Genomic DNA, 24,227 nt, shown 5'->3' on the forward strand with positions numbered 1-24,227 from the left:
TAAGATCCCTCCCTAAAAGTTGGGATCCAAAAGTTACGGCCATTCAAGAGGCCAAAGACCTTAAAGCATTCCCTCTTGAAGAACTCATTGGGTCTCTAATGACCTACGAAATGATATGTCAAGCTCATGACGAGCTCGAGAACCCCCTTCCAAAGAACAGGAAGGATATGGCACTCAAATCACAAGAAGACCACTTGAAAGGAACATCAAGTGATGAGGACAGTGACAATGACATTGCACTTTTGACTCAAAAATTTAAAAAATATTTAAGAAAGAACAAATTTAAAAATAATACAAAAAACAAATTTGAACAAAAGAAGGACCAAGTGATTTGCTATGAATGCAAAAAATTGGGACACTACAAGAATGATTGTCCTCAAGCCAAAAAGAGAACATCAAAGAAGAAGGCGCTCAAGGCAACGTGGGATGATTCAAGCGCGTCCGAAGAAGAGGAGTCCAACACCGAGCAAGTTGCTCATTACGCGCTAATGGCTTTAGGAGAAGAGGTATGTGATTTATTTAATGAAGATTTATCTTTTGAAGAACTCTCTATCGCTTTTCATTAATTATTTGATGAATGTAGAACTGTTAGCAAGAAGTTAAGTATCTTAAAGAAAGAGCATGCTTCAAACTCCTCCATGCTCTAAGTGTGAGCATTTAGAAGCAATAAAAAATAAAAATTTGCTTCTTAAAGAAACCTTAAACAAGTTTAAGATTTGGTAGCAAAGGATTAGATATGATCCTTGCACACAAGGGTCACGTCGCAAATAGAAATGGAATTGGATTTGTAAAAGGATTACATCAAAATCCTACCACTTTCATAAAAGGACCTACATTACATGTTTCCTCTTATATGAAATGCAACTTCTGTTGCAAATCCGGACATATTACCTAAAAGTGTCCATTTAGGAAAATTAGTTCACAAAAATTAATATGGGTTCCTAAAGGAACTATAAAGGATTCAATAATAAATAACAAAGTTAGTGGATCAATTTTTGAGGCATCCAAAATCAAATGGGTACCTAAAAGTCATCCTCTTTTGTAGACAAACCCACAAGCTAGGAGCAAGAGATGGTATCTCGATAGTGGATGCTCAAGACATATGACTAGAGATCCATCTCATTTCTCTATGCTCACTAGCAAAGAAGAAGGGTACGTCACCTTCGGAGACAACAACAAAGGCAAAATTATTGGCAAGAGAACTATCGGTAACAAATTTAGTTTTTCCATTGATGATGTTTTACTAGTTGATGGATTGAAACATAATCTCTTGAGTATTAGTCAACTATGCGATAAAGGTTATATCGTTAGATTCGAATCAAATATGTGTATTATCGAAAAACCAAACAATAACTTGACTATGATTGCATTAAAACAAAATAATGTCTACACCATCAACATTGATGAACTAAGTAATGAAACGTGCTTCTCCGCTCTAAATGATGATGCTTGGCTTTGGCATAGGAGATTAGGCCATGCAAGCATGAAACTAATATCTAAGATCTCATCTAGAGAATTAGTACGAGGGATTCCAAATATGAAGTTTACTAAGGACAAAGTATGTGATGCATGTCAACTAGGTAAACAAATAAAAACTAGTTTCAAACCAAAAAATCAAATTAGCACCACTAGACTACTACAATTGATCCATTTGGACTTATTCGGACCAATTGAGACAACAAGTCTAGGAGGAAGAAAATATGCGTTTGTAATTGTGGATGACTATACTAGGTAAACTTGGACCTATTTCTTAGTCCACAAAAGTGATTGCTTCAAGTGCTTCTCTAAATTTTGTAAACTCACACAAAACGAAAAAGGTTTCATGATTTCATCAATTCGGAGTGATCACGGTGGCAAATTTCAAAACCGTGACTTTCAAAATTTTTATGAAGTTAATGGATACAATCACAACTTCTCCACTCCGAGGAATCCCCAACAAAATGGAGTAGTTGAAAGAAAAAATAGAAACCTACAAGAAATGGCAAGAACTATGTTAAATGAACATAGTTTACCTAAGTATTTTTGGGCCGAAGTCGTAAATACGGCTTGCTACATCATGAATAGAGTCCTAATAAGACCATCCTTATCAAAAATTCCCTATGAATTGTGGAATAACAAAAAACCAAATATTTTTATTTTAAAGTTTTCGGTTGTAAATGCTTTATTTTGAATGAAAGGGATGTCTTAGGAAAATTTGATGCTAAATCCGATGAAGGCATCTTTCTTGGTTACACTTCCGTTTCTAAGGCTTTTCGGGTTTTTAACAAAAGAACGTTAGTAATAGAAGAATCTATTCATGTAGTTTTTAATGAAATTTCTAATTTAAAGAAAAATGATTTTGATGATGATCTTGGTTTTGATAATTTGAATTTAAATGAACCCCCTCCTCAAAATAGCAACTTGGATGCACCTTCTTCCGAAATTTCCTTACCCAAGGAATGGAAGTATATAGATGCTCGTCCAAAGGAGCTAATTATAGGAGATACATCAAAAGGGGTTCAAACTCGTTACTCTTTCAAGAATTTTTGTGCTAATGCCGCCTTCCTTTCTCAAATTGAACCTAAATGCATTGACGAGGCCATAAAAGATGATTTTTGGGTTATTGCAATGCAAGAGGAATTGAATCAATTTGAGTGGAATAAGGTATGGAAGCTTGTTCCTAGACCTAGTGACCATTTAGTCATTGGTACTAAATGAGTCTTTAGAAACAAGCAAGACGAAAATGGTATCGTGGTTAGAAACAAGGCTAGATTAGTGGCCAAAGGTTTCAACCAAGAAGAAGGTATCGATTACGAAGAAACCTTCGCTCCCGTGGCTCGATTAGAAGCCATAAGGATGCTCCTTGCCTATGCTAGTAGTAATAATTTTAAACTATTTCAAATGGATGTCAAAAGTGCTAATCATGTCCGAAGAAGTATATGTCGAACAACCTCCCGGATTTGAAAATTCTCTTCTTACTAATCATGTATTCAAATTGACTAAAGCTCTCTATGGCTTGAAACAAGCTCCTAGAGCTTGGTATGAAAGGCTTAGTTCTTTTCTTATTTTAAATAATTTTACCAAAGGCAAGGTTGATACTACATTGTTTATTAAACATTTTGAAAATAATTTTCTTATTGTACAAATTTATGTTGACGATATTATTTTTGGCTCTTCGGATGAATCACTATGTGAATCATTTGCCAAATGTATGAGTCATAAATTTGAAATGAGTTTAATGGGTGAATTAACTTTCTTTTTAGGTTTACAAATCAAACAACTTAGTGATGGTATATTTCTTAACCAATCCAAATATACATTAGAATTGTTAAAACGATTTAACATGGATAATTCAAAAGCAATAAACACCCCTATGAGTACTGCGACTAAGTTAGATATGGATGAAAATAGTGAAAGTTTTGATCAAAAAATATATAGGGGAATGATAGGTAGTCTACTCTACCTCACCGCGACTAGACCAGATATTATGTTTAGTGTAGGACTTTGCGCTAGGTTTCAATCTAATCCTAAATTATCTCATCTTAAGAGTGTTAAAAGAATACTTAGGTATTTTAAAGGAACTCCAAATTTAGGATTATGGTATCCAAAATCTGAAAAATTCGATCTAATAGCTTATGCAGATGTCGATTTTGGCGGATGCAGGATAGATAGAAAAAGTACATCCGGAACATGCCAATTTTTAGAACATGCACTTGTTTCTTGGACTTCCAAGAAACAAAATTCAGTTGCACTATCTACGGCGGAAGCCGAATACATTGCTGCAAGTGCATGTTGTGCACAAGTTATTTGTATGAAAAATATATTAGAAGACTATGGAATTCACTTTAAAAATATTCTTATAAAATGTGATAATACTAGTGCTATATGTCTTACTAAAAATCCAATTCAGCACTCTAGAACTAAGCACATCGACGTTAGGCATCATTTCATACGCGATCATGTCCTTAACAATGATGTTGTTCTAGAATTCATTGACACAAAGCATCAATTAGCAGATATATTTACAAACGCTTTGAACGAAGACCAATTTGAATTCATTAGAAGGGAATTAGGAATGTTAAATTGTCCCTAAAAATAAACTTGTTTGAATGGATTTTCCGTAAAGTTTTTCATCCTCTCTCTGTTCCTCGATGAATCTGATCCTTCTCTTTCGATTCTAAATGACATGTTAAATTATCTTATCCTATCTTGAGTCAAACACCGCTCCCATCTGATCAAGATTAATGATTTTATGATATTTTATGAATCTCGAAATTGATTTTGATGGCTTGATTATGAGTTTCAAGTTGACGATATAAATTTAAATGAGTTTGTATTCGAATTATGATCTTGACTTATTAGTAACATTTTTTAATCACAATCTCTTCCTTGCACACCTACAATTTGTGTTATTTATAGAAAGAAGAGATTTGATAAAATGGATGAATGCTTAATTTTCCTTTAGGTGAACTCTGCATAAATATTTTAGCATACTTAATTTTGGATGATGGATTTTCGTATGATCAATGCTGAATTCCTGATATTATAATCACAAGTTATATTCTTCAAGTCTCATTCCCTTTTTGTTGATGACAAAGGGGGAGAAAAGTGATGACTTGTACCATTTTGATAGCATGACTTATATGAATTTCAAAAGCATGTGTGATATGAATGTCTTATATGCCTTGCAAAATGCCTTACAAAATCCTTGAGAATATCGCAAGATTGATTGATCATATTGAAAGCTTGCCTTACATTTATATCATGAAATTCATGTTGAAAATCTTTACCTCCTATCGTAGTAAAAATTGTCTCTTATCATTCTACTTGAAAATGATTTTCATCGAAGTTTTGTATTTACTATTGCTTAATGAGAATAACGATAAGTTCTATGGTTAGAACTTATCGGTTTATGCTTGAATTCTATGGATGGAATTCAAGTATTTTCATCTTCTCATAATATGGCATATAGATAGGGGGAGTTATGTTTAACTCCGTCATCAATTGATTGTCATCATCAAAAAGGGGGAGATTGTTGAATCTCGGATTTTGATGATAAAATCAATTGATGGGTTAATTGATCTAATCCATATTATTGAGTTAAGTGTGCAGGATAAACTACGATAACCAGAAAACACAAAGCAAGAATACCGGAGTCAAGATCGATGGATGATTAAGAGTCCGAAGAATCGTCGGAGATGCTGCCGGAACCAACCAAGAAGAAATCGGGAACCTTTCGAAAGTTCGCCGAAGAGATCGTCGGAGGTTCACGAAGATCACCGAGAAGTCTCGGCTACTCGTTAAAGTCATCACAAGATCGGGAGCTTGCAGGGAGTCCGTCGGAAGAAGTTCGTCAGAAAGCTCGCCGGAACAACACTCGACGTTCGCGGTTGAAAACATGCTTAGGATGTTTTTTTTGTTATGTAGTTCACTTGTAATTAGGATTAGGATTAAGAGATAATCCTATATCCTGGTTAGGGGCCGACTGGGCCCAAAGTCAGATTTGGTTTGGGCGAAAATTAAGCCAAACCAGTGAATCGGAGAGCCAGGCGGTGGCACCGCCTGGCTGGGTGGTAGCACCGCCCAGCACCCAAGAGCTGGGCGGTGACACCTCCTGGGCTGGGCGGTGGCACCGCCAGCATCAGGAACATAAGAGAATTCAAATTTTTTGGAGCCCAAATTTGAATCCTCTTGAGGCCTATAAATACCCCTCAAGTCTCAGCTGAGAATACAACTCTTTGAGCAGCAAGTGATTAAGAGAAAAGTCTTAGAAGAGTCTTTGTCTTTCTTGTTTTCAATTTGCTAGAGAGTTCTCCTCCTTCTTTCTTGCTGAAAATTTGTAAGAGGTTGAACTGCTTGTAAAAGGTTGTAAGAGGGGTATTTGCCCTTCCATTTCAAGAGATTTGCTAGTGGAAGGTGGGAGCCTCATCGAAGAGGGGCCTCGCAAGTGGATGTAGGTCATTTGACCGAACCACTCTAAAATCGGCGTGATCTCTGGTTTACATTTCATTATTGCTATTTACATTACTGCAAACCTTCTTACATGCTTTAGTTCCTTATTACTTTTGCTGCGCAACTTTAAGAATACGCTTTCAAGTTAAGCTTTTCAAGTTCCGTTCTTATCGTACGAAAGATTTGTCGAAACCAACGTTTTAATCCGCTGCACTAATTCACCCCCCCCTCTTAGTGCCGCTCCGATCCTAACAGTTGTGTGGATGAAAAACATCTTAGAAGATTATAAAGTTCATCTTAAAAATATTCTCATTAAATGTGATAACACAAGTGCAATATGTTTAACAAAGAATCCCATTCAACACTCAAGAACAAAACATATTGATATTAGACATCACTTTATATGAGATCATGTCACTAATCATGATGTAATTATAGAGTTTATTGATACTAAACATCTACTAGCTGATATTTTTACAAAGCATTTAAGTGAAGAACAATTTGATTTCATTAGAAAAGAATTAGGAATGTTGATGTGTCCGAATGCATGAACTTATTAAATTTATTTTTCGGACTTTCTTGATTCAATGATCAATCACTTAATTGCTATGATGAGAATTTTACATGATTACATGCCTTAATAACATGTTGGAAATTATGTGTTTCAGATGCAAAACTTCCAGGATGATGGGCATATTTTACCTTCATGATTGTGTTTAAAAATCCATAGTAAAACCTTGTCCGAATGAATGAATATGTTAAATCTCACTTTCGGACTTTCTTGATCATAACAATACATGATTTAGTATTTCTCTTCTGGACTTAACGTAGCTTTCATAAGCCTATGTCATATCAAGTTGTTTCATATTATTGATTTTTGACATATGGAATCAATTAACAAATGCATCTCTCATAGATTTACCTTGTGAAAGTTATTTTTTCGAGAAATGGATTTGATGAAATGATTCCTTCTTATGAATTCCTTCTTGATAAAGGAAGATTTTTAAAATGAAGTATGATTTAATCTCTTATCATTTTAACTTCATTCAAGTAAGTTCACAATGGCTTTCCTCTTTCATGCAAAATGTTTTTTTGGTAAGTAAAAGTAAATTGATTATGTGTAAAGTTTCTACAACTAGCTTTATCTATACAAGTCATAGACAAAGCCAAGTAACTCATAGAGTGCGAATGCGATAGTTATGACTACACATGCTGTAGACTATAACTACCTGTGGGTACATTATTTGGCATCATTCCCAAGATCTTTAGCTAATAGCAAAATTAAATTTGATAAAAATATCTTTTTCTCTTCGGGTGAAGTGCTCGGTTTTGAGATCATGCTCCATACAGGATCTTGAGTCTCTAATAATCTCTTTCAAGAGCTGAGCATTGTTTGTGTGTTGACATTCAAAGATTCTATTACATCTCTCCTTCCACATCCACCAAATAGCGCATCTGAAAGTAACCTTTGCCAGTTGTGTAAGAGGCCCTTTTCTTGAGAAACATTGCATAAGGTCGCCTAGTTCTTGGTGCAAGTTTGGTTGCGGCAGTCTATTGAGTTCAAATCACTGGAGATTCTCCTTCCATATCCATTTTGTATAATCACAAGCAAAATAGAGGTGGTCAACAGTTTCTTCTTGTTACAAACAAAGGGAGCATCGGTTAACATGATAGATACCTCTTCTTTTTATATTGTCTATTGTAGGTAGTTTATTGAGAAGGGCCTGCCATGTACATAAGGAGTGTCTTTGTGATCCCGGTCGATCCCATGTCCAACTGCTTGGGACCCACTTATTATTTCTTTGCCTAATTTGATTCCATGCGGATGTGACACTAAATTTGCCAATGTCATGAGGCCAAATAAGTGTATCTGAAGAGTTGTTCCTGATTGGAATAGCTATGATAGTCGGCCAAAGTGATAACATTTCGGGAGAAATAGGATTAGGGAGACACCAAGTACCGTTAGCAATGAACTCGGAAACCTTCCAATCTTTGGGAGCCCCAAGATCTTTTCGTATTCTGTCGCCATATAATTGAAATATACTCTTCCCATTCACCCAAGGATCGTACCACATATTAGTACTAGTTCCAGAAGAGATTGCATACGAAATATGTTTGATTAGCCAATTCCTTGCCTTTAAAATTCCTTTCCAAGCTGCAGAGTGGTATGTTCTTGTTGAAATTTCCCAGATTGATTCCTTTGAAAGATACCTAGCAGAAACCCATTGTGACCATAAGGAACATTTGTTTTGCAAAAGATCCCACAATTGTTGTACCAGGCATGCTTGATTCCAATCTCTAGTATTTCTCAAGTTTAGCCCCCCTTCATCTTTCGGTTTGCAAATGCTATCCCAATTTACCATATGCATTGCCTTATCATTTGTGCCATTCCAGAAGAAGTTCATTAATAACCGTTCAATATCTTGGAGAAGTCCAGCAGGCAAAAGAAATGCATTACACCAATATATAGAGTAGGAGTGCAATACAGAACGGATGAGTTCGAGTCGTCCTGCTTTTGATAGAAGCCTATTTTTCCAAGAAGAAATTCTATTCTTTATTTTTTGCAGGATAGGCTGACAGTGAGTTTTGTGAATGCTTGTGGATATGAGCGGGAGACCCAAATAAGGAACTGGCAGGCTTCCTTCACTAACCCCCAAAGTTTGTGCAATAAAGACCTTATCCTCAACGTAAGGGCTCATATATACTTTACTTTTCGCATGATTTAACTGAAGTCCAGAAACCATACCAAAGTCATTCATAATAGTAGCCAGGTTCTTTACTGAAGTTGGATCATTTAGGAGAAAGATAAGTAAATCATCTGCAAATGTTATATGTGATATATGAATAGAGCCAGCATTGGGTACCTTAATGCTGCCATTTAAGACTGCATGTTCCAACATATAGCTAAGTCCTTCCATCGCAATAGTAAAGAGATACGGAGAGAGTTGATCACCTTGTCGGATGCCATTCGTGCTCCCAAAAAAACCAATAGGTGAGCCATTAAAGAGTATCGAAAACTTTGGAGTTTCCAGGCAAGATTGAATCCAATTAACCCATTGCTGTGGGAAGTTCATATCGAGGAGCATCTTATAGATAAATTTCCTATTAACTGAATCAAAGGCTTTTCGTAAATCAGCTTTAAAACATATTTTTGTCCCTCTTGCTTTTGAATGCAAATCTTTGACCAAGTCATTAGCAAGCAAAATGTTATGATGTATACTTCTCCCTTTAATGAAAGCAGTTTGATTTGGGCTAATGATCTTGTGTATTACCTTTTGCATTCTATTTGCCAATACTTTGGAGATGATCTTGTAAATAAAGTTGCATAATGATATGGGTCGATAGTTCTCTAGTGAATCTGCCCCTGCATTCTTCGGGATTAAAGAAATAAAAGTACAATTCATCTCTCTAAGAATTTGACCTGAAGAGAAAAAATGTTGGCAAGCCTTGATCACATCATTTCCAATAATAGACCAAGCAGTTTGGTAAAATTCAGCTGGAAATCCATCTGGACCTGGGCTTTTGTGCTTTGGTGACTTAAAGACAACACACTTGTAATGACAAGTGTAATTGGGGCATTGAGGATTGAAAAAGCTTTTGTGCTTTTGCATTCATGCAAAATTGTAATGACAAATAAAAGGGAAGAAGTAATGAAAGCTATCTTCATGTCATGTTTACTTGAAAAATTTATATAATTGGTATCCTATCACTTATTGTTGAAAAATGACATGAACCTTTTTATCATATGAATCATTACCACACTTATGCTTAAAATTTGCTTAAATCGTTCTCCTTTTTGTTGATGACAAAGGAGAAAAAATGTGTGATAAATTGATGATAAAATTGCTATAATTGCCATATTTGCATTATGTTAAGATATCAGAGAAATATGTGGTAAATTGATGATAGAATTGCTATAATTACTATGATTGCCATATTTGCATTATGTTAAGATATCAAAAGCTTGCATCGTAATTTTACGATATTGATATCTTAAAATATATGGTAAATTAATGATAGAATTGTTATATATGTGAAATGTTTGCATTAATGAAAAGATATCTAGAGCTTACATCCCAATTTTACAATGTTGATATCTTACCATATAATAAATTACTATAATTGCTATCTTTCATATTTGAATTGTAAGATGTGAAAATAGATGTCAAGCCTTAACATCATTTTCAGAGAGATACATCATGAAAGGAATCATGATGAGAGTATTGATAAGGTTAAATGAACTTAACTTATCAATATGTCTATTGAATTCAAAGGCTTTGAATTCAAGAATGACTTATTGTTGGGAAATCTTGGGGGCGACATCACATACGCAGCAGAAGAACAAGAAAACAAAATCCCCGATTCCCAAAGAGATATTCGTCATCGTGCGAAGATTGGTGCGCAAAATCCATGAAACTTATGTTAGGATCGGAGTGGCACTAAGAGGGGGGGGTGAATTAGTGCAGCGGATTAAAACTTCGGTTTTGATAAATCTTTCGTACGATGAAAAGCAATATCAATGGAAACCGATTTTAGAAGCTTAATAACTTAGAAACGTATGGAAGCATAGTAACTAAGTAGAGAAGTTTGCAGTATGTAAATGGCAAGAGTAGTATGCAAACCAGATAACGCAGCAGTTTTTAAAGTGGTTCGGTCAAAATGACTTACATCCACTTGCGAAGCCTTCTTCGAAGAGACTTCCAACTTCCACTAGCAAATTTCTTGTAGGGGAAGGACTAATACCCCTCTTACAACCTTTACAAGTGGTTCACACTCTTATAATTCTTTTCAACAAGATGGGAGGAGGTGAACACTTAAGCAATATGAAAAATAAGGCTTGCAAAGACTATTCTAAGGCTCTTAACTCAAACTATTGCTTTTCAAAAAGTTGTAATCTCAGCTGAGATTTGAGGGGTATTTATAGGCCTCAAGAGGATTTAAATTTGGGCTCCAAAATTGAAATTCTCTTTGGTTTCCGATGCTGGCGGTGCCACCGCCCAGCCCAGGCGGTGCCACCGCCTGGCTCTCGGGTGCTAGGCGGTGCCACCGCCTACACTATTTCAGCTCACTGGTTGGGCTCCAAAATTGGCCCAAACCAGTCCGAACTAGAGCCCAATTGGCCCCTACTTGGTTTATAGGATTAACACCTAATCCTAACCCTAAGTAACATGCTAACTACGAATTTAAAGACATTTTCTAAGCTGTTACAAAGTCCGTAAGTCAAGACTTCTTCCGGCGAGCTTCCGGCGAACTTCCGACGGATTTTCGATAAACTCTCGAAAACCATTCTGTAGACTCCCGGCAAGCTCCTAGACTTCACGATTTGATCTTGACGAGTTCCAACGAGCTTCTTCAGCAAGCTCCGATCTTTCTCGGTGAGCTCCGCGAACTTCCAACGAACCTTCCGGCGAGCTTCCGAAAAACCCTTCGGCAAGCTCCTTACTCATTCTCGGCTAGTTCCGGCAGCATTCCCAACGAACCTTCGGACTTCCGTCGAACTTTCGAACTCGCAATGAATCCTTCGTGCTTGACTCCGACACTTTGTTTTGCTTTATGTCTTCATCGTTATCATAGTTAATCCTGCACACACAAGCTAAAACTCTACTCTGATCTAGACAATTATTACAACGCGAATTGACATTCTGTTGCCCGGCACGTCATTGGTTGGCGCTTCGTCTGATTCTTCGGTACATCGTCCTCTCTTGGGGCTTGCTGCCCAATCGAAGGTTAACCTCCGCAACCCCGATATCCTTGATGCAATTTCGCTCTCCTTGGCCCGATGCCAAACGTCCGAAACCTTCTGCCGTCTAATATCTTGATGTGATCTCCTCCGGCGCAACATCAATTCCTCCTGCGTTAACTGTCTAATCCTGATCGAGTAGACCTGCATCACTCAAAATGAAGTTTAAATTATAAACACATATTAAGTGGTTTCATCATCAAAATACGAGATTCAACAACTTAAAACTGCGTATAGAGTAGATTGTGTTACCTAGGGTGATCGTATATCCCTGTTTTTCCTTGCAGATCCTTAGGAGAGGGTGAAGGTGTCACACCCCCCCCCCCCCCGAATTTAATTCTCATTCAGGAGGTGTGAACCTAATTCAAGATTAATAATATTTAATTCAACAAACAATCCAGGATCCAATCACACATTTGAGGTCACTAAGAAAAACATTCAAGTCATTCACCTCTACAATCCACAATTCATAAAACCTGTGCAGTTTATAATCATACATCATGTCACTAGATGATTCTTAAAATCAAAAACTCAACTTAACTAAACCATAACTATATCATAAATCCATAAGCGCAGCAATTAATGCACTCACAAAGCCAACATGTACTACATGTTTATATCAGTACACAGTTTAGACTTAACATTTCCAAAATCCTGACGTAAGAGATATATTTCAAATATTTACAAGATACATCAATCTAGATTTGTCATTGATATTTCATTACACCCAAAAAGAACTTATACAACATCAACCTATCAAGTACAAAATATTTGCCCCAAAATCTTCTAGTCTTCCACTGCCTCAACCCAATTTACACATTTTAGTGAGCGATAAGCTATCCTGAAAAATTTATATAGCAACGGGGTGAGCATATAAAGCTCAGCAAATGACTAACATATCCATAGCAAAGAGAACGGTTTTCAAACAAATGAGGTATCAAAATACAAAGCAAAGATACAAGATGAAACAGTAGCATGTTTTGTTTGAATGCAGAATTACAATATCATATCGTTCGAAGCACGTTTTATTCATATAATCGAGGAAAGGTAATTGGAGCATATCATTGGCATAAGGAGCATATCGATGACATATGGTAAATTTCAAGGCATAACAAAGACGTAAGGAGCATTTTGGATACTATGAATGCAGAATTACGATGTCATTTCGTTCGAAGCACGTTTTGTTTATACAATCGAGGAAAGATAATTGGAGCATATCATTGGCATAAGGAGCATACGATGACATATGGTAGCTTTCAAGGTATAACAAAGTCTTATGACATTTCGGAAATATATCAAAGAACAAAACATGAATAGAAGCTCAAATGTCACATAACGATGCATTCATTTCATTCTTATCCAAAGCATGCATAGAAACATAGCCAAAGCTTTGGATATCATATCAAACACATAGAAGGTGAAGTGGGATCATAACATAATATGGTCCATCCATTTCTGAATGACCAACAAACATAAGTCTCCCACGTCTGGGAGCTCTATCCACCCACGTCTGAGTGAAGTCATAGGGGGCCGGCAGAGCATCGCAGGCTCTAAGCACATACCCACATAGCGGGCAACAAGCGCATATCCCACATAGCGGGATCCCACATAGCGGGCAACAAGCGCATATCCTTTACCATTTCTGGCAAGGGTCCAGACAATCCCACACACCAGAGTACAAGAGGGCAGTTTTAACAATAAGCAGCATATATCGGAAGCACACGCGGAACAACAAAGCGTACATGTGCCTTTACGAGTCAATCCGAAGTAAGCAATAATCTTTCACAAGTATATTCAGATTTGAAAGGAAGCAAAAGCAAGAGCATACAAGGATTTCAAGAAATCACATATAGCTCAATTGAAATAAGAAAGTTAGGTGAATACAATGGCCAACGAAATGAAACTGGAAGAGGCACATTTCAAAAGCAAATGCGGAACAATGGGATGCATGTGCCGAATTACGATGCAAACATGAACTTTAGATGATAGCTGCAGATATATAAATAAATAAAGGACTAAAGTATACAGGAATTTAAGATAATAATGTAAAGCTTAACTGAAGTAAGAGTTTTTGCCAAAATCGATTTCCAAAGGAAAGTAACAAGGAAAGCCGAAATCGACCAAAGCTCGATTCTGGCAGAATTTGATAGGAACATTGTATGAACTATTTCGATAACCAATTATGCTCCAATTTATACAAAATAGGTGTCATTAGAAAGCTTTGTCAATCTAGTTTTATGCAAATCAAGTTTTACAAGATTTGGAATTTACAACCAGGAGTTACAGATAATTTCGCAGCGAAAGGTCTGAAAATATTAGCTCTGTTTTACTGAATCCATAGGGTCGATGAAAGCAGATGTTTCAGTTAGCAATTGTACTCCAAAAATTTCAAATCAGGTATATACAGAAAGCATTTTGAGTCTAGCTTCGAATAAAATATACTTTGTATAAATCTGAGTTCACAACAGAAAGTTATAAGTAGTTAAGCAACAAGAGGTCAGAAATTTCGGTCCCTGTTTTGCAGAATCTGTAGGGTTAATTTAAACAGAAGTCTTAGTAGGCATTTAAACTCCAAATCATTCGATCTTTATATCAAAATAAATATTTTCTTGTCTACTTTCAAATGGAACAGGTTTTGTCTAAATCAGAGTTTATTACAAAATGTTATGACCGAAACATTGCATAGAGGTCAGATTACCGAAAAATTACAGATTCATAACTTTATATCAAAACGAAAGAAGGTCTGGTTCCCAGTTGAAATCTTTCAAATTTTACAAAATAAAAATGAAAACAGAGATTAAGGTTACTGTGGGATTGGGTTAGAACACTTGCCTTCAAATTATTTGAATCCCAAATGTGAGAAAATTGATGAAAAACCTCAAGCTCTTCTTCTTTTCTTCTTCTTCTTCTTCTCTCAAACTCACGTTGGCTGCAACTCTTCAGGTTTGTTTTCTTTAACCTTTCATCTAATTATTTAGGTTTTGGCTAATACAAAAGTTACAAGGTGTCATGCATGCATGAAAGGGGCTAGGTGTCATCTTTAGAGCAAAGATAAGTGGCACCAACCTTATGTTAGTTAGTGACACATGTCCACTATATATATATATATTTTTTTTCTAACTTAAATCTGAATCTTTCATAAATTATATCAAACTTCTAATATTTACTCTTAGGTCCCTAGCCATAAACCTTTAATATAATATCATTTAATATAAAATAATTATTAAATAATCATTATTTTTACAAACAAACCTTTTACTAAATTTTTAAAAATGGGGAGAGGCAAGCAAAGGCTCCAGCCTATGAGGCTCTGAATCCCTCCTATTTATAGAGGTCCCCTGTCAAACCCTAATGGGTCCTCCCCTAGTGGGTATTAGATCTGCATCCAATAAGACAAGGGCTCCATTGGATATCTCATATCCGAACCTCTACTCATCGCAATGCCTACCATATGTGTGTGACCCTCTAGGTCCAATATCGAGCTGGCCGTTAGTCATACCTATCAGAAATCCTTTTAACTCAGTGAATTATTATCTTTGTAATAATTCACTTGACTCATCGACTACGGACGTACTAGGCCACTACGCCGTAATCCCCAAACGATACAGGGGAATCCAATCCATTGGACTTGTTTGTCCTCAGTTACCGTGTACCTATAATCCCTCATCCATCTAATATCCCAGAGACCGTATATCGAGCATGGTGCTGTCAGACCCATACGGTTTCTACTCGAGTCTTGCTCTAATCGAATTCTCCCGGAGAACTCTTTCTCTCTCAACCCGAATGACCTTGGCTAGGGATTTGTTTGAGCAAGAACACATGGGATATTCCTCTCATGACTCCGAGAGTGGATGATTCTCTATCGACACTCAATAGCCCTCATAAAGTCGACTACACTCCCAATGACCAACTGTACTAGATCTGGAACAACCAAACCTATAAGTCTGGTATCAAAGAGTGGAGAACTTATACAGGATATCCTTGGTGTCTCAAGTCTAAGGACCAGATATACCACTAGGACTACGAAATCGCTGTCTAACAATAAGGCATCATCAACTATCCATAATTCCGTAAGCGGATCAATCAGTGAACTCATTCTCCAATGAGCACCTGTACTATATCCCTAATGTCTCTACACGAGCAGCTATGAGACCAGCTACATACATCATATGGACGGGTATACAACACACCAATCTGTCCGGTTATCACGATATCCCTCTCGAGTAACCTATGACCGGGATTATTTCGGATATGTATTTAAAGGTGAATCGATCTCATTATCGTGATCTCATCATGATCCGATTTCCATTGCACAAATCCAAGGATATCACAATATATATATATATATATATATATATATATATATATATATATATATATATATATATATATATATATATATATATATATATATATATATATATATATATATATATATATATATATATATATATATATATGCATATATGCAATAGTTATAAAGTGATATATGCCAAAATATAATAAGCCCGATGCTCCCTTTGTTTGCAACAAGAAGAAACTGTTGACCACCTCTATTTTGCTTGTGATTATACAAAATGGATATGGAAGGAGATTCTCCAGCGATTTGAACTCAATAGACTGCCGCAACCAAACTTGCACCAAGAACTAGGCGACCTTATGCAATGTTTCTCAAGAAAAGGGCCTCTTACACAACTGGCAAAGGTTACTTTCAGATGCGCTATTTGGTGGATGTGGAAGGAGAGATGTAATAGAATCTTTGAATGTCAACACACAAACAATGCTCAACTCTTGAAAGAGATTATTAGAGACTCAAGATCCTGTATGGAGCATGATCTCAAAACCGAGCACTTCACCCGAAGAGAAAAAGATATTTTTATCAAATTTAATTTTGCTATTAGCTAAAGATCTTAGGAATGATGCCAAATAATGTACCCATAGGTAGTTATAGTCTACAGCATGTGTAGTCATAACTATCGCATTCGTACTCTATGAGTTACTTGGCTTTGTCTATGACTTGTATAGATAAAGCTAGTTGTAGAAACTTTACACATAATCAATTTACTTTTACTTACCAAAAAAAAAAGATATAATAAGCAAAAAGATTCTGTATCAAGTCATATGCGCCATCACTCACGTGATTGGCTTGTTGGGCACCTATGACTAGCACTTATCTCAAGTATGGCGTATAGATAGGGGGAGTTAATGTTAACTCCGTCATCAATTGATTGCCATCATCAAAAAGGGGGAGATTGTTGAATCTCGGATTTTGATGATGAAGTCAATTGTCATTTGGTTATCTAATCCATATGTTGAGATAAGTATGTAGGATTAACTATGATGGCAGTAAGACATGCAGCAGGTGTTGCGCTGAAGTCAAGACCAAGATCACGTTGGGGGTTCGAGAGTTCGACGAAAGTCCGGACGATCGTCGAAGGTTCTGCAAGAAAAAATCTGAGAAGTCTAGGAGCTTGCCAAAGAAGCTCGTCGGAACTCGCCAAGAGGATCGTCACAAGTCCAGGAGTTTGCTGAAAGTCCGTCGGAGCATCACCGAGGGTTCATTGGATGTTCGTCGGAAGTTCGCCGGAAGCTCGTCGGAAGAAGCGATTGACGCATCGGAACACGAGTTACAGTATTAATGCCTTAAATGTCGTAGTTAGCATGAAGATTAAGTTAGGAATGGGAGGCGATCCCATTAACTTAATTTGGGGCCAATTGGGCCCTTAATAGACCCAAATTGGGCTAAATGGATCAGCCCATTCGGACCCAGATTTCCTAGTCGGTGGTGGCACCGCTAGGGCCGTGGCACCGCCCAAAAGCTCAGTCTCTAAGCGAAGTCAGGTGGTGGTACCACCCCTGTCAGGCGGTGGTACTGCCTGAGCTCAGTCTCTGAGCGAAGTCAAGCAGTGGTACCGCCTGAGCTCGGTCTCCGAGTAGCATCAGGCGATAGTACCACCCAGTTCTGGCGGTGGTACCGCTAGGACCCCGGAAATATGGGAGATGACACTTTTGAGCTCCAAATTTAAACCAGTTGGGGCCTATATAAACCCCACCATTTCCTACATGAAAGGGCACTGAAAGCTTGCATTTATTCTAAGAATTTGAGAGCTTAAAAGTGTTGTAAAAGGCTAGAAGTTCTTCTCCCTCTTTTCTTCTAAATTTTGATCATTCAATAGAGGAGTAGAAATCTGTAAGGGTTATCTCCAAGCCCATCAAAAGGAGTAAAGCTGTAAAAGGGTGGTTGGCCTTCGCCTATTGAAGGAAGGCCTCTAGTGGACGTCAGTGACCTCTTCGGAGGAGGAAGCCAAAAGTGGATGTAGATCAAGATTGACCGAACCACTCTAAATCTCGGTTTGCATTTACATTCTGCTCTCTATCTTAACTGCAAACTACCTCCATTGTTTTACTTCAACTATACTTTTGTTTGATCTTAAGTTGGAGAACTTTCCGAAATGGTTTTCATCGAAAATGCTTTCATCCTGCAAACATCGTTTTAAACCAATAAAAGTTTTCCGCTACACTAATTCAAACCCCTCCCCCCCCTCCCGCCCCCACCCCCCCTCGTAGTGCTCTTGATCCTAACACATGTCTCCAATAGTCTTACTTGGTTCCATCCGAAACAATTCAAAATCATGCATTAAAAAATTAATTTTTGAATCTTCAACTTTACTAGTGCTTTCGTGTGTGATTTTAAGTGTATACCAAATGTCAAAAGTTATTTCGCAAATAAAAACTCAATTGAATTCAGTTTTATCCAAAGCACAAAATAAAGCATTCATAACTTTGGTGTTTAAAGAGAAAGTCTTCTTCTCCAAATCATTCCAATCGTTTATTGGAATATAAGACTTTTGAAATCTTTTTTTGATAATATTCTATAAATCGTGATTCAATGAAAGCAAGAAAACTCTCTTCCGAGTTTTTCAATAAGTATAGTCCGTCCCATTGAACATAGGAGGACGAATGATAGAGTGACCTCTTGAAAGCCGAAAAGAGTCATTTCTCTTGGTTGTTAAACCAAACGAGAAAAAACGTGGCTCTGATACTAACTATTAGGATAAAGAATGACACTAAGAGGGGGGCGGGGGGGGGGTGGGGGTGTATGAATTAGTGTAGCGGATAAAAATGACGTCGGTTTAAAAAATCTTCGTTTCAATAAAAATCGATATCGAAAATGCTTAATTTTGAAAGCATACGGAAGCATGTAATGAGAAAGTAAAGCAAGTAAAGTAGTTTGTAGTAAAGGTACAAACACACAACAAACAAACCGAGCACTTCACCCGAAGAGAAAAAGATATTTTTATCAAATTTAATTTTGCTATTAGCTAAAGATCTTGGGAATGATGTCAAATAATATACCCACAGGTAGTTATAGTCTACAGCATGTGTAGTCATAACTATCGCATTCGCACTCTATGAGTTACTTGGCTTTGTCTATGACTTTTATAGATAAAACTATTTGTAGAAACTTTACACATAATCAATTTACTTTTACTTACCAAAAAAATGTAGTAAAGGTAAATTGTATAAATAGAAATGCAAATTGAGTTTTATAGTGGTTCAATCGTCGTGACCTACATCCACTCCCGATTCCTCTTCCATCGAGGCTACCAGCATCCACTAACGATCTTCTTTCAATGGGCAAAGATCAACTACCCTTTTACACCTCTCTTCTCCTTTTCACCGGTTTAGGAGATAACCTTTTATAAGCACTCACTCCTCCCTAAATAGAATTCTAAATTTTAGATCAGAGGAGGGGATCTCTCAAGTTATTGCTCAGCATTTTTCCACTTTTAAGTTCTTTATGCTTGTGTGTTAACCAAGGATGAGAGGGGTATTTATAGTCCTTAAGTGAATTCAAACTTGGAGCCTAAAAGTGTCTCATCCCCGATTTTTGGGGTATTGGCGGTACCACGGCTTGTGCTAGGCGATACTACTACCCAAACTGGTGGTACCACCTTCTGACATAGTCTAGAAGACTATGCCACCAATAGTTCCAACTGTTGGGTTACTGTTTGGGCCTTTCACTTGGCCTAATATAGCCCAAACTTGAGCCCAATTGGCTCCTAATTGAGTTGGCCCAATTCCAACCCAATTTCGCCTAAGGCCTACTTTGATATTGATAATTATTATAAAGCTAAATCAAATGTTATCCGACACGTCATTGGTTCATCGACGCCTCGTTCGATTCTTCAGCGCATCATCCTCTCTTGCGGCCTATTGTCTAATCGGCTAGTTGACCTTCACAACTTCGATTTTCTTAGCATAATTTTCGCTCTTCTTGGCCCGATGCCCAAACCCATGGCCCGAAACCTTCTGCCGATACGTCGACCGATCCTCCGGCTCAACGTCCAATCTTTTAACATGTTCCTATCCGACCCAACATGATTCTTGTTGCTTTAATTTTCTCTCATTGATTGAAGCTTTCTGCGTCACTTAAAGCACTGATCAGATAAACATTATTAATTGGTTTCATCATCAAAATTCAAGATTTGATCCTAACAAAAAAACACTATAATATTTTTTTTATAAACTTATAAAAAATACTAAGCTTTTACACTACGTTATAGTGTTTCTAGTAATACTAGGAAAACACTATAACATAGTACATAAATACTATATTATGGTGTATACAATATTTTTTGCACTATAACATTATTTTTTGCTGTGTTATGGTGTTTTCGTAGTATTGCTAGAAATACTATAACACTATGTAAAAAAACCAGTTGGCCGTATGGATCAATCCACATAAAAAGAGAGAAAAAAAAATGTGACCGAACGTATTTCGGGTATTATGCAAAAAAGAGATAAAGTTACAATTTTTTAAAAAATGCATGCATTTTTTAAGATAAACCCAAAAGAAGGATTTTTTTTCAAGAATTCACCCTTAATACAAACAGAATTTAATTGTTAAAATAAGAACTTCTTACTTTTATTGAGATTTTTAAGTATTTTTAAATTCTTAAAACTAAGGTTGTTCGACGATAGAAAGTTAAAGAGTATGAAATAAGTATTATATAAACTTCATATAAGTCTAAGTATGGATTAAGTATTATAATTATTTCATATATTTTTAGATGATAATTTTTCTAGTAAATACAGAGAGTTCGAGAGAAGAGAAGGAAAAATTCGAGATCTATTTGAGATTTGAGAGGACATATTAGTAAAATTGTGATTGGGTTTGTCTGACTCATTAAATCTTATAATTTGATTTCCGCTCCATTCAAGGAGTGTTCAACCACATAGATTTTATATCAAGTTTTCTTATTTATGTTCTATTATTGATTCACTGCGTTCGTTCTTTTGTCACGAGTCTTCCCCTCAGTCAATTTAAAATAATTGATCATAGTATTCAACTAAATCAAGAGTTTAGATTGGTTCAAACATGAAATCATCTCCGCACTCTCGTAACAAACATAGGACGCAACAGGCAGTACAGAACTTCATGGAGGAGCAGCCATGACGAGACCTGCAATACCCAGCAACTTAGCTTGCGTTGACCTGCCTACAGTTGAGCCTCACCTCCCCCTCACTCCCTGTCAGTGGACTAATATTCCCCATGTTGATCATCGATGCAGCAAAGCTCTGAAAGAAGCCGCTCTCGTCACCTGCGTAGCCGTCGACAATGGCGGCCGTTCCGGCGCCCGCGTAGATCTCCTGGTCCGACAGCAGAAGCCCCTGCCCGTTCTGAAGGTTGAAGTAGTAGTTGCCGTCGAAGGCGTCGGGGGTGGTCGGGTCGAGATCGTTGAGGTTCGTCCCGTCTTCTCCGTCGGGGCATTGATCCTGCAGCAGGGCCAGGTAGGCGGAGTCCAAGCTCGGGTCTGGCCTCTCCGTGCCGCTGTAGTTGTAGAGGCGGGCGGCGAAGGACTTACACTGCGCACGCCCGAAGGTGTGGGCTCCTGGGCACATGAGATCATGGTAGTAGCGGTGGTGCTTTGCTGAGGATGATGAGCGGCATTAATGTCACGGTATTCAAGGTTCTTTACCTGATAGGGTGACGAGATCGGTGTCGTCGAGGCCGACGGCGGCGAATTTGGACAGCAGGACGGCGAGGGTGTCGACGGGTCCGGGGAGGTTGTTGGCGCCAGATATGTTGGCGGTGGTGCCGTCTCTTCTTCCCAGCTGCACTTCCCATGATGGACCTCCGGACTGTTGAGCGCAAGAAGAAGGATACACGAAGAAATACTTCTCTTTCAAGCTTACTATGACGTTTTAATGGGGGATGAACGGTATGTTATTATTGATGAGAGAGAAAGAAGAAGACTACAAACTGAGTCGATCATAAGAAAAGGACACAGCACCTTAGACAGCAACAGTATACTATCCTACTATAAACAATTGAGAACCGGTAATTATCACCGGATGAGTGTTATCATCATCATTATCTGATGAGAAGAGAAGCCTTTTTGAAAACGTGACAAGTTTTTGTTCCATGCAAGTCACCGTATTCCTGCTTTCCAAGAAAAATCAAGTAACAAGTTTGTGTTTTTGTTTTCAAGACTCTTATAGGTTGCAGTTTTACGCGGCCATGAGAAAAGATACTTATTACAGTTTTGTTATACATCATTTTAAGTTAAATATTTAACTACCATTTTCGAAAATAAATACTTATTCTCCAAAATAAATATTTATTTATTTTAAAATTTATAAATACTTATAATTTATATGAATTATAAGTTTTTATTATTTAAAAATATTATAAAAGGATTTATACAATTTATAAAAACATACGATGTGGATAATTATTTGTTATTTTATAAGCATTTATTGATTTATGTTAGATGAATCTATACAAAAATGTTTGTTCTAATATTATATTTGAAAAGAATTACAAAATATCTTATTATTGTTGATTTTAAATGGCTTATGATTTCATTAGATTTAAAATGGCATGAAAAAAAATTTACTGAAACACTTAATTTTAATAAAAAAATTAATTAATATATTATTTTTCATCACATGATAGTTGTCTGATCAATATGAATAGCAATGAGAGTTACACATCGATTATCTGTTCAAAAACTTTTTTTTGGGAGATATATATTAAATATGGTCAAACAGAAAGGTATGTGTTCAATAGAGAAATATGAGTTGCGTACGGTGTGAAATTAAATATCATTCTGGAACTCATCATGGGGAAATAATATAGTCCTCAGTATTGCAATGGCTTCTTCGTATATTATATGTACATCTATATACCGTGACCCGCATCTTTTGTTGTTTCATCTGTATCTTTGGTCACTATTTCTTCATCTCTTTATTCTTTCGCCTCTTTTATGCAAGACATGGTTTGGTTGACCCATCGAACCTCTGAGCAGCTTCGACAATAAATAACTTGCACTACAATACCCTAATCGATTCTATAATTTCATCAATTTTCTTTTCTTCAACATCATCTTCTTCTTCTTCCTTTTAGATTGCAAGAAGAAGGTGCAGGAAAGTAGTCATCTATCAATGTGTAGGAAAGCAAGAACGAGACCGAGATGACTCACTAAGCTTACGGCAGCCTCAGCTGCCAGAGCGAGGATGTCAGCGCAGGAGACAACTCCAAGGCATGTTTCTTCCGCGGCGCTCTTGATGGCGTCGATCACGTCGAAGCCCCCGAGCGGAGTTGGCGTTGGGGACCGCATCCTTCTCGCTCACGATGGTGTCACTGTTGTCTAACAACACCGACGCGTCGCACCCCTGCACACACCAATCAACCATCACAGCTTATACACATGTGGGAGCCATCGAAATGGTGATATGGAGCCATGGAGGAAAGTTTACATCCACGAAGCAGTCGTGGAAATGGAGTCTGATGAGGCTCGCCGGCATCCGGGGGTCCGAGATCTGCGCCTGCAGAACGACGTCGAGGACGATGTCAGACAGGCCGGGGCATGTCATGTCGTAGAACGAGGGGCTCAGTTGCGCGCGAGACCAATGGAGAAGCAAGGCTAAGAAGATGGCCAGCGCTGCTGGAATCGTACGAGAAGAAGAAGAAAAAGAAGAAGAGCACATGCTTTAGTCTACAATGACGAAGAGCAATGTTCTTGTAGTGTTGTAGTTCAGTCTCCGTGATGCAGATGAACCTTACATAGGGTATATATATATCAGAGAGAGAGAGAGAGAGAGAGAGAGAGAGAGTGGAAGAAATGATTGCCTAAAGATGTGAGATTACTCTTGCAAATCTAATTGGTGTGAGAAGCTTTTGTGATAGCACAAGAAAGCTAAAAGGATATCCCTCAATCCATAATCAAACAAAAGGAAAGGACATGCAGTGAGATATATGTTGTCGCTGCAAGATTGACATGCTTGAAGTTTAAGAGTTAGATGCAACAATAAACGTCATGAGTCCATCTGTCACTTGAAACATGGAATATATATATAATTTGCCTTGGCCAAGATACGCATCAAGTTACTTGGATGCAGCAATAGATTTGATGAGTTTATGGCATGGATTTAACAGAATCACATTCTAATATACTTGCTCGACTTGGATTATGTAATAACTTCTTTTACTTGACTTGGATTATGTAATAACTTCCTTTATACTCTGTGAATTTACCCCTGTGAGAAT

At 37.3% G+C, this 24,227-nt stretch overlaps 1 pseudogene; it reads right to left on the reverse strand.

Moving 5' to 3' along the window:
* Positions 1 to 20,987: 20,987 nt before the first annotated feature.
* LOC135612600 (peroxidase A2-like) lies at positions 20,988 to 23,719 on the reverse strand (annotated as a pseudogene).
* Between the last annotated feature and the right edge of the window lie 508 nt (positions 23,720 to 24,227).

The sequence above is a fragment of the Musa acuminata genome, chromosome BXJ2-5, assembly GCF_036884655.1.
Source record: "Musa acuminata AAA Group cultivar baxijiao chromosome BXJ2-5, Cavendish_Baxijiao_AAA, whole genome shotgun sequence".
In the NCBI taxonomy this organism is placed as follows: Eukaryota; Viridiplantae; Streptophyta; class Magnoliopsida; order Zingiberales; family Musaceae; genus Musa; species Musa acuminata.